General features: G+C 46.3%; 1 protein-coding gene across 1 annotated transcript in view; it reads right to left on the bottom strand.

Moving 5' to 3' along the window:
• The window catches only part of NT5DC1 (5'-nucleotidase domain containing 1), a 236584-nt gene that overhangs the window by 71084 nt on the left and 151034 nt on the right, over nt 1–14466 (bottom strand). The gene's annotated exons all lie outside the window — the stretch shown is intronic.

The raw sequence follows: 14466 nt of genomic DNA on the forward strand, positions 1-14466 counted from the left end.
GAAAACACTGCTGGGTTCTGTGCATGATATATCACTTAATTGAGTTTCAGTATCTCAGTTTTTGAATATTCAACTCGAGGCTACTCAGATAGGTCTGATTTCTGATTAGTGCTGAATGCCTGGTTCCTGACAATCATAAATCTTTAAAATATCTAGTTTGGAGAACAAAAAATGGAGGCATCTAGAATCAGTAGTTACTTTGCAAACTTTAGGTCAGCGCCAATGGATGTGTAGCAGCTTTGCTACATCCATGACATTTTTTCTTTGGATCGATTTTTCTAATGTATGTCATTCTCATTATATCTGATAAAAGTTCCCCTTTCTGTAATCAAATGCCATAGTGCTGGGCTGCTGTGACATTCTTCCTGCAACCAGGATGTTAAATTTAATAGCATTATGGTCACTATTTACAAGCAGTGCAGCCATATTCACCTCTTGGACCAGATCCTGTGTTCTACTTAGAACTGTATCATGAATTGCCTTTCCTTTTGCGAGCTCCAGAAGAAGCCGCTAGAAGCAGCAGTCATCTAAGGTGTCAAGAAACATTATGTTTGTACCCCCTAATGAGGTGATGTGTACCCAGGCAATATGGGACCAGCTGAAATCCCCCCTTTATTACTCAGCTTTTTATTTTTATTTCCCACAGAAATACAGGAGATCCTTGCAATTGCCTCCTGTCTCCAAGCCCCAACTCTTCCTGCCACCACCCTGTCCAACCCCCTCTCCCTTCCACCCGATCCCCTGGCCTCAAGGGTGGGGGGAATGTGGACTCAGAGGGTCTATTTCAGAGCAGCAGCAGCTGTCAGGCTCCCCCACCCCACAGGGGAAGGCGGGAGATACCTGAGGCCGAAGGTCAGGCAGCAAAGGCTTCAGAGACCACTTCTCTTCTCCTCTCTGCTGCATTCCCCAGGAACCAGAGGGCAGCTCCACTTCCCACCTCTGCAGAGATGTGAGGTTCAGTGGGCCAACAGGGTGGTGTCGCATGGTGCAGCAGGGTAGGGCAGGCAGCCATTCCTGCTGCCCACATGATGAGTGCAGGGGCGAAAGGAGGTGACCTCTGCAGCCTCTGTCACCCAACCTTTGGACCAAGTAATCCCCTCGCCCTATTGCCTGGATGGGAATGGGGCAGCATGGAGCAGGAGTGGGGCATGGCCTGCCACACGGGGGAGGTTGCCCCAAGCCACACCCCCCCCTCAGGAAGACCCTGTCCCCAGAATTCACAGTTTCACCATTCATGGTGGTATCAGGAATGTATCTGCCGCTAGTGGTGAGGGGTTCCTGTAATGTTACAAATGGTGGGTAGGTTCCCAGACTAGCCCTCAAAAGCCTATTTAACCCATAATGTAGCTGAAATACTGTATATTTGCAATGAAAATAGTAGAAAATAATACTGTTGGAATACTAATAATTAAACAAAACAGAAAACCAATAAAATTCACTAACATGTATTTAACATTGAATGCTGGCGCTTCAGGAAAGGCAGATTTTATTAGAGGAAGATGAGGAGATGGGGAAGATGCTGAAGGGAACTTCTGGTCATCTCCCACCTGCAGGGCCAGATTATGTCTTCTGGGTGCCTGGGGCTATTAGATTGTTGTGGGGGTAGCTCTGGAGTGGGGCCAAATGTGAGGGGGTCAGAATGCAAGAGGGGGTTGTGGGTTGAGGCCGGGGGCTGCATACAGGAGTGGGTAAGGGCTCTTGGGTGGGGTGTGGGCTCTTGGGTAGGGCTCGGGTTGAGGCACTTGGGGTGCAGGAGATGGCTCTGGCTGAGGCCCAGGGCTTTGGATTGAGGGAGAAGACTCAGGAGACGAGGTGGGGTAGTAGGGCAGGGTCTGGGAGGGAGTCAGGCTGCAAGAGAGGGCTCAGGGTAGGAGGTGAACTGGGGTGCAGGGCCTGGGAGGGAGACAGTGTGTAGGACAGGGCTCAGGGATGGGCCAGAAGGTTGTGCGGGGGATGCTTGCCTGAAGCAGCCCCCCTTTTGTAGATTAGGCCTCAGGGAGGAGAAAGGGCTCGTGACTCTGCAGACATCTTTTACCTGAATCGTTTCACATTGCGATTCCACAGTTATATAGAACCCTTCTGTTACACAATCATACCTTTCAGGTCTGAGTTCTTTTGGAGGTTTTCACCGATAATCAATTAAGATTCTGTTCATATCTTCATATCTCATCTTTTAACTGTGCAACACCTCAGATAAAAGTAGAGTGACCATACTTCCCTAGGGTGAATATGGGACACCTAGTAAACCTGCTCCAACTCAAGTGAGTTCAATGGCAGTCGAACAGAACTATGTGGTAGCCCCCCCGACCATGCATGCTAAAAAAACCACAGAGCCCCGTGAGGGAAGGGGGCCCAGGAGTAAGTGTAGTGTGACTTCTATTTTGGGAGCAGGAGCCAGCGGGGCTCAAGCCAGCTCCACGTGGCAGGCCTGGGGAGGGAGTGCCACCTAACAACTGATTCACCTTAGCAGGCCACCCAGACTGTCTTGGCTGGGGGTGGGGGTGCCCAGCCAAAAACTATAAATCAAAGTTAGGGAATCTCAGCTCAAAAATTTGAAAACAGATGAAGGTACAGGGAGGAGGTAGCTCAGGGTGTGGAAAGAGTTAGCTGGAGACTGTGTGTGGGCAGGGGGGAAGCTAAGGTAGCTTGGGCTGTGTGAGGGAAACTAGATAGCTTAAGGCGCAGGGAAGGGGTAACTTGGGGCTGTTTCTGGGCAGGGGGGCAGCGCAGGTTGCAGGCAGGGGGCAGCCAGGGGCTGTACATGGGTAAACAAGTAGTTCAGGGTGCAGGGAAGGGGCAGAGAGGGGCTGTGTGCATGCAAGGGTATAGCTCGGGGGTGGCATGCATGTTCCAGCAGATGGGATTATCCTGCCCTCCCCACCCACCGCTGCACTCACGGACAGTGGTGGTGGAAGGCAGAGTGACATGGCCTTAGATCGCTCAGCTCCCCCAGATCCTGGTGCCAGAGCCATCCCCCATCCCTGGGGGGCATGTGACCTACACCACCGCCACCCCACCTCGTCTTTGCTGCATTCCTGCCCTGTTCCCCCAAGGCCCACCCCTGCTGTATCCCCACCCTGTCTTTTTGCCGAAGTCCCCTCCCCCAAGCAATGTGAGCTGGGGAGGGGCTTACTGGGGGGAAGAGCATGGTGTGGGGCAGTGGCAGGGGTTGCCCTCTCCCCCAAACTTACTGCAGAAGTGGGATCTGGAGCAGCCCTGCATCCTGTTACATCCCACCCTGCCCCGCCACCCTCTCCAGCTTACTGCACTGTGGCAGAAGATGGCAATACACTGGGATTTGCACTTTATTACCATAGTAGAGTTGGTCCGAAAAAACCCCCTGAAATTGTGACCAAAAATAGGTCAAACTGCTGCAAAAATCTCACTCCATTTATTGTTAGCAAAAAACAAAAGGTTTCTGGGTAGAATTTCAGTCCTAATAAGTTTAAACCTGGATTATGCAAGTGAGTGTCTCTCACCATGGGCCATGCTGTCACAGCTCCAATGGTTAGTAGCAATGGTATGGGAACATTCTTGGTACAAGAGCAAGATCTGTTGGCTGGCCATGCTGCATGAGGAAACCTCAAGCTTTAGCATTCTTGGTACACCATAATCCATATTTGTTGAGGTTCTTCATTCTCCGGGCGGGAGAAGTTGTTTCATTAGTATCATACCTGCCACAGATGGGTTTTTATTGATTTTATTCCCATGTTTTCTAGGGCAGTGGTGTGCAACCTTTTTTCAACCACGACCCCCATATGTTATTGCACTTGTGTCACAACCCCCGAGTTAAGACCCACAGCCCTATCAGCCCCAAACCCATGCCCCATCCCCGGGCTTAAACCCTATTAGCCCCAAACCCACTCCCCTCACCAGGTTTAATCACTATCAGCCCCAAAACCACCCCCATCATTCCCAGACTTAAACTGCCGTAGAGCATGAGCTTAGCTTTCCTTCACGGCCACTGCTGCCTCCCCCATGCTACTTCCTCTGCCTCCTCCTTCTCTGTGTGGGGCCGTCAGGCTTCCCCCGCATGCGGGGGGTGGGGTGGCTCCCTGCCCTGCCGGCTTTTCTCTGGGGCCCCCTGCACAGCCAGCTGACTTCAGCAGGGCTCCCTGCCACAGCTGAGTGCTCAGTGGCTCTGGAGGCTGCCACCATGCAAACAAAAAAAATAATTTCCATTTAAATGGTGGCAGCTTCTGGAGCCACAAGAGGAGTCAGCAGTGGCAGTGCTCAGAGCTGCAAGTGGCTCTTTAAAGAGCCACACGGGGATCTGGAGCTGCAACCCGCAGGAAGACATCCATGACCCACAGATTGTGCACCATTGTTCTAAGGGATAAAGACCAGCAGTCCATTAAATATGAATTGTGAACATTTTATAAGGATGTCAAATGCAAAAGAAGAGCATCTGTTTACTGACAAATCTAGACAAACTACTTAAAAATCCATTTTTCCTTGTCCCTGAAGAAATATGCCTATTTACTGCACTTTATTCCCTTTCTAAACAGAGATATGTACAAACCAAAATGCTGATCTGAACCTCCCATTTCTGCAGCTCTAATTGCAGCCAGTGCTTCAAGGCACTCACAGTTATAAGAATATGGTTTTAAATATACTTTTATTGAAAGAAAACAGTGACATATGCCTCAGATTATATAAACAAAACATACATCTGCTCTAATGAGGTGGAACTTTTTTGTCCCATTCCCAAGGACCTTCATTTTAACAACTTCAACATTCGCTCAGCACAGCCTCTGCGTAGCGCAATTACAAACTTGCTTAAGGTACACAAACGCACTGTGTTCTCTATGAAACATTGGGTTTTGCAGCTGTTACTTAAGTTTGTTTAAGGTATGTCATGTCCACACTTGGATGATGAAAGGAGCACGAGTAGGAAACTACAAACCATGACAGCCTTGATAATGCTTTTAAAAATATTTATCAGAAAGGGAAAATATAAAAGAAAGAGGCATTTGTAAGTTTTTCAGAAAAATTAACAAAACAAGAGGAATATATAAAACATAGCAATGAGTCCAACAATAATGGGGAATTTGTAATATATTACCCACCTTCTGCCTTTACAATGGCTATGGTTACACTGACCTGAATCATGGGCAGCAGTATGCAACTGGGTGGTCTTGAAAATGCAACTGATGCTCATTTGCATATTTGCTCACTGGCAGATGCTGCTGCCAGCATGAAAAAGGCTGTGTAAATGTGGTTCTGCTGGTGTAATCTCCGCTTTGTCAGAAACCTCTTATTCCTGGAAAAAATCAGGCATAAGAGGCTGCTAACAAAGTGGGGCTTTTGCTGGAAGAACCGTATTTACATAGTTTTTTTTTTGCCAGTGTCAGTGTCTGCTGGTGAGCGAATATGCAAATTAGAGGTCATTCGCAGTTTTGAGAGCCCCTCCATTTGCATATTGCTGATGGCAGTTTGGGTCAGTGTAACCTTAGCCAATGTGTTTACATGTTCAGAATATTTACAGGATCAGTTTTCTACACTTTTCATGATACAAAATCCTTTCATTATTTGCTACACACTTTATTTAATCAGAGTTTAAGTTGGGATAGTACTTCCTGGAAGTTGCCCTGAGCCTTGCTTTTCATCCCCATCACAGAAAAATTCTACCAATACAACTGCTACATGAGCTTTGATATTAGTAAGCCTGGCTAAAATACGTCACTTCTTTTAATTAGGCTCAGCTATTTGGCCTACACTCAGCAATAATTCAAGGGAAACAAAGTTGTTAAAGTACAACTTTAAAATACACACACACATATCGCGGATATACACATCTCATAGAACTGGAAGGGACCTTGGGAGGTCATCTAGTCCAGCCCCCTGCCCTCTTGGCAGGACAAAGCACCATCCCTTTTTTATTTTGAAATATATTTACTGAAGTCCACTATCCTTAGTGTCAAACTGACAAGTTCTGCAGGATGTCTCATACAGGCAACATTGACAGGAAAGAAAGTGAGTTGAGGACACAACAGGTGGAGGAGAAATGACATGAAGTTTCAACTGTTCCAAAAAGGAAAACTTTTTGCTAGCACAAAAGCTAGCACAGCAAATTAAGAGTGAAATTTCCTAATGCAACTTTTAAATCTCCCAACATCTGGTGTATTTATGTTAGTTGCTAGCAATCCATTAAAAGGTCCATGAGGTACAAAACTGGCCCCAACCAAAACTATATAGGCATAAATGTTTATGTCACAGTTGAACATTCTCAATCTCTGTCTATTTGAGCTACAGTCATGCCCCTATCAACCTATTCTACCATTTCTTCTATGTGTATTCTTACATCATTGCATTGTGCCTGTGTGTGGGCAACTATCAAACATTTAACATAAAGAAGATTGCAGCAATGCAATGTTTTGTCTGTTGCTTACCTAGCCCTGTGATGTATCACTGGTAGCTGGTAGGTCAATTTCCCAAGAACAAGTTACTTGAAAACGAGTATTATTCCTGTCTCGTCTTTTACCAGCACTGTAGTATTAGTGCCACCTAGTGAGCAGTACACAACATTCACCAAGCAAACCTCAGGAAGCATAATCATCTGAGAGCAAAAGTCTCCTGGATGTGAGGAGCCCCAGCTATCTGACAGGCTGACGCTCTCTCTGTGCCCTTTCACAATGGACGAATTCATCTCAGTCTATGAGGTGGGGAGTGTTCAAGTGAAGGTTACAGGGGCTCTTACAAAAAAGGCCTAAAGAATTGAATAGTGTTCAAACTACCAGTGTTCTATAGACACTAAAAAGAACTATGCAACATAAAAGTGAATGTTACTCTTTGAAAATTACATAGGCTGTTTATTATGCAGTATTAAGCTCTATGGGATATTGCCCGGAGGGTGGTCTCCCAGCCAGTCCTGCCTGGGTGGTCTCTCAGGCAGACCCAGTGCAGTGGAATTCTTTTCCATCTGCAAGCAGGTAGCTGTGCCCATGTTCTCTGTGAAATATAGAACTTATCTTTTCTTTGTAGCCTTCCCACAACTTTTTAAAATAAATAACATCCTTTCACACATCCACAGTGTAACATTGGGGTGGGGGAGAGTATGTCAATCCATGTAACTTTGAGCTGGACTTGGCTCTTGGACACATAGAATAGTCAGATAAGGAAGGGGTCCACCCTTGTGGTCATGTTACAAGTGCCTGGATTGTGGTTCTGGTTATAGGAGGGAAATGGGGCCAACATACTTGGTACTCTCAACTTTAGAGTGCATGAAAAGGGAGTGGGGCAGATCCAAGCTGCACACTTAAAAGTATAAATAGTGACAGAGAGATAGCTGTTTTAGCCTATATTCTATCAAAACAAAAAAGCGCGCATGTAGCACTTGAAAGACTAGCAAAATAATTTACTAGGTGAAGAGTATCAGAGAGGTAGCCGTGTTAGTCTGTAGCTTCAAGAACTATAAGAAGTCCTGTGGCACCTTATAGACTAACAGATATTTTGGAGCATAAGCTTTCATGGGCAAAGACCCGCTTCATCAGATGCTTGAGTGGGGGTGTGGTTTCAGAGGGGTATTTAAAGAGTGGGGTCCCAGTAAAAGGGAGAATATCTGTTAGCCTATAAGGTGCCACAGGACTTGTTGTTCTCAAAGCTACAGACTAACACGGCCACCTCTCTGATACTTGTCACCACAAGGCACTACCTTTAGCCGTAATGAATGGAAATCCATCAACCTCATGAAAAAACTTGCACAGATACAGACAGACATCATCTTCCTCTCCAAATGCAAACAAAAGGACATCATACCAAAAGCACTGAAGGTGTTTGCAGTCTGTCCTATATACATGGTGTGAAGGCATTGTTGGCACATATGATGTTAGTTGAGGAACAGAAGAATATGCCTGTGATTCTGTGAATAACCTGGTTAGGTCCTGTGATGGTATCTCCAGAATAGATACGTGGACAAAGTTGGCATGGTGGTTTTCAACAATTACAAGGCACAGCAATTACACGACCCATTATAAGGACTCTTTTACATACTTCGATGTTTTATCTAACTCTTAACTTCCCCACACCACACCCTCCCAACACCATCCCTCTGCTCTTCTGATTTGTCAACCTTGATAACAATTTTTGGACCACCATGCCTTACATATTGAGTCTGTTCAGGTAAGGCTATGATCTGAAGAAGTGAGTCTGTCCCATGAAAGCTCATCACGTAATAGATTATTTTGTTAGTCTTTAAACTGCTAACTGACTGCTTTTTTGTTTTACTTAAAAGTATGAGGTAACTTGGTGTAGGGCAGAGCAAAGCTAGTGACATTCACTTTAATTCATACATTTCAGTATCTAAGCAGAACCAGACCCTTCAAAACACCAGACATATCCCCACTGCTACAGTGATCAACACCTCTTACAGCACACCTTTCAAGACCCAGGGGTCTTACACATCTTTACTATGACACGTTTTACCTCATCCAGTGCACTAAATTTTGCAATAACAACAATGTGGATGAAACCGGACAATCACTACACTCTTGAATAGAATGACCAGACATCCCCCTTTTTAAGGGGACAGTCTCGTATTTAAGCCTCCTGCAGATGTCCTGACTTTTATTTAAAAAATGAGCAAATTGTCCAAATTCTCTATCTCTCTCCCCACCCCCCACTGCATATTGGTAAGTCTTGCTGCTGGCTGGATTCTTGCTCTCCAGGTGCCTGCCCTGCAGCAAGGAGTGGGAGCGTCCAGTGGTCAAGGAGGGTGGGTTACAAGGCAGGTGATAGGGCAATGCTGCAGCATGTGGGGCTGGTCACTCCCCACATCAGTCTATCAGCACAGCCCTTGCTGTAGGCAGGCTCCTGGCCACCATAGCTTCACCCCTTGTTCTGTTTCCAGACACCACTAGTGGCCATCTCGGGCAGCTAGCGAGTGCAGACAGACACTAGGCAACAGGTGGTTCTGTGTCACCTCTGCAGCCCACCCATAAACCCTTTAGGTGCTCCCCTGATTACTGTCCTCTCCCTGCTTTGCTCCTTCACGCCCCCTCCCCCTCAGCCCTGATGCTCCTCCATATCCCTCCTGGTGGGACACCTTTTGCTCCCAGCACTGTGCAGGGAATTAACTCCTGGTTGGAGTGCTCAGCGCAGCAACAGCCTGGCTGGCACATTCCTTTCTTTCCCCAAGCCCTCTGGCCCTCCACACAGTTCTAGCACAGGGAAGACTCTCTGCCCCACAGCTGAGAGTATGTCTATACTTACTGGGCTAGGTCCATCTTCTGGAGTCCAATCTTGCACACCTGGTGGAGATACATGAAATCACTCTGTCTGAGGTCAGCAGTCAACCCCTGCACTCCTCGCTATGGAGAGGAGTAAGGGAGGTTGATGGGAGAGTTTCTCTCCCATCAACCTGCCTTAGTGGCCAGGGCTACACGGAGCTGTACTCCCGGCAGCTCCATGCTAATAAGCAGTCTCACAATTGCAAATGGCTGCTCATTAGCATAATCAAGTGGCTAATTAGCATAGACACATGAGATTTCGCTCTCTGCAGAAGGGGCCGCCAACAGTAAAGAGGCTGTATGGACATGCCTCTACTGGCTAAACCTCCCTCTGTTGCCAGTCCTTATTCCTGAATTTTTTCCACACGGCCTTTAAAGTCGATTGCTGGTATGTCAGTTCTAGCTATGCAACTGACGTAGCCACAATTGCATACCTACAGTTGCCTTTAAGGTCTAGTGTAGATGAAAAATCATGGAGGAGATCCTCAAGGAATCCATTTTGGACCACTTGGAAGAGGGGAAAGTGATCAAGAGCAGTCAACATGGATTCACCAAAGGCAAGTCGTGCTTGACCAATGTAATTAGCTTCTTTGATGACGTAACTGGCTCTGTGGACATGGGGAAGTCAATGAATGTGATATACCTTGACTTTAGCAAGGCTTTTAATACAGTATCACACAACATTCTTGCCCATAAGTTAAGGAAGTATGAATTGCATACATGGACTGTAAGATGGATAGAAAGCTGGCTAGACGGACAGGCTCAATGGGTAGTGGTCAATGGCTCAATGTCTGGTTGATGGTTGGTTTCAAGTGGAGTGCTCCAAGGATCAGTTTTAGGGCCAGTACTGTTCAACATCTTTGTTAGCGACCTGGATGAGGGGATGGATTGTACACCCAACAAATCTGCAGATGACACTAAGCTAAGGGGTCAGGTAGATACATTTGAGGGTAGGAATAGGGTCCAGAGTGACCTAGACAAATTGGAGGATTGAGCCAAAAGAAATATGATGAGGTTCAACAAGGAGAAGTCTAGAGTCCTGCACTTGGGACTGAAGAATCCCAAGCACTGTTACAGGCTGGGGACCGACTAGCTAAGTAGCAGTGCAGCAGAAAAGGACCTGGGGGTTAAAGTGGATGGGAGGCTGGATGTGAGGCAACCATGTGCCCTTGTAGCCAAGAATGCTAATGGCATATTGGAGTGCATTAGCAGAAGCATTTCCAGATCTAGATAAGTTATTATTCCCTTCTACTCAGCACTGGGGAGGCCACATCTGGAGTACTGTGTCCAGTTCTAGGCCCCCAAGTATAGATATGAACGCACAAGAGATGGTTCAGCAGAGGGCAACAAAAATGATTAAGGGGCTGGAGCTCATGGGCTATGAGGTGTAGGCTGGATATTAGGTAATACTTTCAGCACGAGAGTGATGAAGCACTGAAATGCATTACGGAGAGAGGTGATGGAATCTCCATCCCTAGAGATTTTTAAGTCCTCACCTGACATAGTCATAGCTGGGATGTTTTAGGTAGGGTTAATCCTGCTTTAAGCAGGGGGCTGGACTTGATGACCTCCTGAAGTCCCTTCCAGCCATAGAATTCTATGATTTTGTGATTCTAAGCCTAAGATGTTGAGTAAGTAGGGGAGAGGGGATAGTGGATAAAAATATTCGGCCTGTTCCTGTATTCATTTGAACATTTGTACTGCATAGTTCTGATTGATTGCTGTTGAACTTGCTTGAATACAACCAATTTTACCAGGTAAAATAATGGTAGTTACAGACATATTTCTGACAATTTTGCATCAAGTTATGAGGGAAAAGTTTACTTTTATTTAAGGCCCAGCCCTGATCCTGTATGTAATGGGAGCTCTGCCCTTGATTTCCTAGGCTGGAATGCATTTAAAGGTAGACAGATTTACTGTGCCATGCCAGATTTAAGTGGAAAACTGTTCCAGCTGCAAGACCACCCACTGCCTTGGATCTTTGAGTATAATTTCTATTGATATTGAATGGATCATATAATCCTATATCATGTGTTTTGGATTTAGTATGAAGAATTTACCTTTTAAAAAACTATACATATGAAGGTCAGAAAACATAGGTTGGTCTTAAATTCTGCTAATTCCTCTGGTTAACCTGAAAAATTGTTAGGAGACAAGATGGACAAATGCGAAATATTCCGAAATAAGGTTCTGTTAATGGTCACCATGCTACAGGCATAAGAGTAGCAATACTTGTTTGATTCTATATACAGGAAACTTGAAAAAGTCAGGGGCTAATGAGGGTGGGGTTGTCACCGGGAATGCAGAATGCTTTATGGAATCTGGATTAATTCTGAGTGATCTGGAAAAATAAGACCTTTTAATATAAAGTAGGTGTTTTACTTTGACCCTCACGACAGCGGCTCAGTGTTCCAATTAACATACTACTGCTTGCATGGGTGATCAAACCACACAGTTCTGCATGAAAACAGTACATTACTCACAAACAAGGATCTGTTTCACAGCCAGATCAGTTATAATCTTGAATTAAAGATTTACCACACCAACTATACTTTGCCTTGAGCCCTGAAGTTTGTCAAACATTGGCCTGAGGCCTCCACCAGAGGGAGCAATTTACACAGCAGAGAGTGTGTGTCCAATGAAAACACACACTACTCACTTAAAATTTTATCTTTTGGACAAGAGTTCAGGCCCAAGTAGCATGTGTGTCAAACCAAATAGTGTGTGTCAAATCTGAAACCAGCTGGGATGGTCCAGTGATATGAGTCCCTGCAGTTTGCAAGGAGTAAGAAAATGCTTAAATGAAAAGCCCTGAAACTCTTGAATAAGTTAAGATGTGTTCCAATTATAACCATGTAGGTGAACGGTTATTTTTTAAACAGATCTTAGATGGCTTAAGGCCAAAGACCGTATTTGGACACAGACTGGCTAACCTAGTGAGGAGGGCTTTAAACTAGGTTCGACGGGGGCAGGGGAACCAAGCCCACAGGAAAGTGGAGAACATGGAAACATGGGTGATGGGTCAGAAATGGGAGGCAGCGTGGGCAACAATGTCAGAGTAAAAAGAGGGTCAGGGTAAAACAGGGAGGCAAGATCAAATCAATATCTTAGATGCCTGTATACAAATGCAAGAAGTATGGGTAATAAGCAGGAAGAACTGGAAGTGCTAGTAAATAAATATAACTATGACATCGTTGGCATCACAGAAACTTGGTGGGATAATACACATAATTGGAATGTTGGTATTGAAGGGTATAGCCTGCTTAGGAAGGACAGACAGGGAAGAAAGTGGGGAGGTGTTGCCTTATATATTAAAAATGTATAACCTTGGGCTGAGGTGGAGATGGACGTAGGAGATGGACGTGTTGAGAGTCTCTGGGTTAGACTAAGAAGGGGTAAAAAACAAGGGTGATGTCCTGATAGGCATCTACTACAGGCCGCCTAGCCAGGTGGAAGAGGTGGATGAGACTTTTTTCAAACAACTAACAAAGTCAAGCAGGGCCCCAGATTTGGTGGTGATGGGGGACTTCAACTATCCAGATATATTCTGGGAAACTAATACAGCGGGACACAGACTATCCAGTAAGTTCTTGGGTTGTATTGGAGACAATTTTTATTCCAAAAGGTTGAAAAAGGTACCGGGGGGAAGCTGTTTTAGATTTGATTTTAACAAATAGGGAGGAATTGGTAGAGAACTTGAAGGTGGAAGGCAGCTTGGATGAAAGTGATCACGAAACAGAGAAGTTACTCACCTGTGTAGTAACGATGGTTCTTCGAGATGTGTCCCCGTGGGTGCTCCACCATAGGTGTCGGGCTCGCCCCGGCGCCGCAGCTTGGAAAATCTTCAGCAGTCTCCATCGGGTCGCACATGTGCCGATGCGCGTCGGCTCTTCGTGCGCTTACGGTCACGTGCGCGATCCGGTCCCTGCCAGTTCCTGATCAACCTCTCCGGACGTCTCTGAAAAACACAAACAGAGCTCTGAAGTGGGGAGGAACAGGTGAGTAGTGGCGCACCCACGGGGACACATCTCGAAGAACCATAGTTACTACACAGGTGAGTAACTTCTCTTTCTTCTTCAAGTGGTCCCCGTGGGTGCTCCATCGTAGGTGACTACCCAGCAGTAACCCCCCACAAAAAAGGAGGTGGGTACCTGATTCATGCACAGCTTGCCCTTGAAAGGACTGCTGTCGACAGGCGTGTATCCTCATCAAGCATCCTGTGCATGGCGTAGTGCTTGGCGAAAGTGTCGTAGGAAGACCACGTCGCCACTCTGCAGATGTCTTTCAGCGCGATTCCCTTGAAGAAGGCCGTCGACGCTGCCATCGCCCTAGTGGAGTGGGCCCTGGGCGGAACTGGCAGGGGAGTCTTGCAAAGCTCGTAACACAGTCTTATGCATGACACAATGTGATTTGAAATCCTCTGCGAAGATAGGGCTTCCCCTTTTGACCTGGATGCAATGGACACCAGGAGTCTGTCCATTTTCCGAAAAGGCTTAGTTCTATCGATGTAGAAGGCCAGTGCCCTTCTCATGTCCAATAAGTGCAACCATGCCTCTTTACTCGAATTGTGAGGCTTAGGATAGAACGAGGGCAATACTATGGGTTCGTTAATGTGAAAATCTGAAGAGACCTTTGGAACGAAGGCTGGGTGCAAACGTAAGACCACCGCCTCCTTTGAGAATATCGTGCAGGGTGGTGTGGACATTATGGCTGTGAGCTCGCTCACCCTGCGAGCTGACGTGATTGCCAGGAGCAAAGTCGTTTTCATGGTAAGTAACCGAAGGGGAACCGTAGCCAATGGCTCAAAGGGCGGTCCCGAAAGCGTGTGTAGAACCAAGTCTAAACTCCATGATGGTGGTATTGGTTTCTGAGGGGGGTACAGGTTTACCAACCCCTTTAGAAAGTGTGTGACAACAGGATGGGCGAATATAGTTGATCCCTCCTCTTCATGTCGAAAAGCTGATATAGCCGCAAGATGAACCTTTATGGAGGATAGAGAGAGCCCCTTTTGTTTGAGTTGTAGCAGGTAGTCCAGAATCATAGGTATAGGGGCGTCCAGAGGTGTCAATTGCTTGGAAGAGCACCAAGCGGAAAAACGGGACCATTTGTGCTCGTAAGTCTTTCTGGTAGAAGTCGTCCGACTACACTCCAGGACTTGCTGCACTCCCTCTGAACATGTAGTCTCTAGGGCGCTGAGCCATGGATTAACCATGCTTGTAGCCGAAGTCTCTGCGGGTGT

Source organism: Carettochelys insculpta, chromosome 3 (genome assembly GCF_033958435.1).
Source record: "Carettochelys insculpta isolate YL-2023 chromosome 3, ASM3395843v1, whole genome shotgun sequence".
In the NCBI taxonomy this organism is placed as follows: Eukaryota; Metazoa; Chordata; order Testudines; family Carettochelyidae; genus Carettochelys; species Carettochelys insculpta.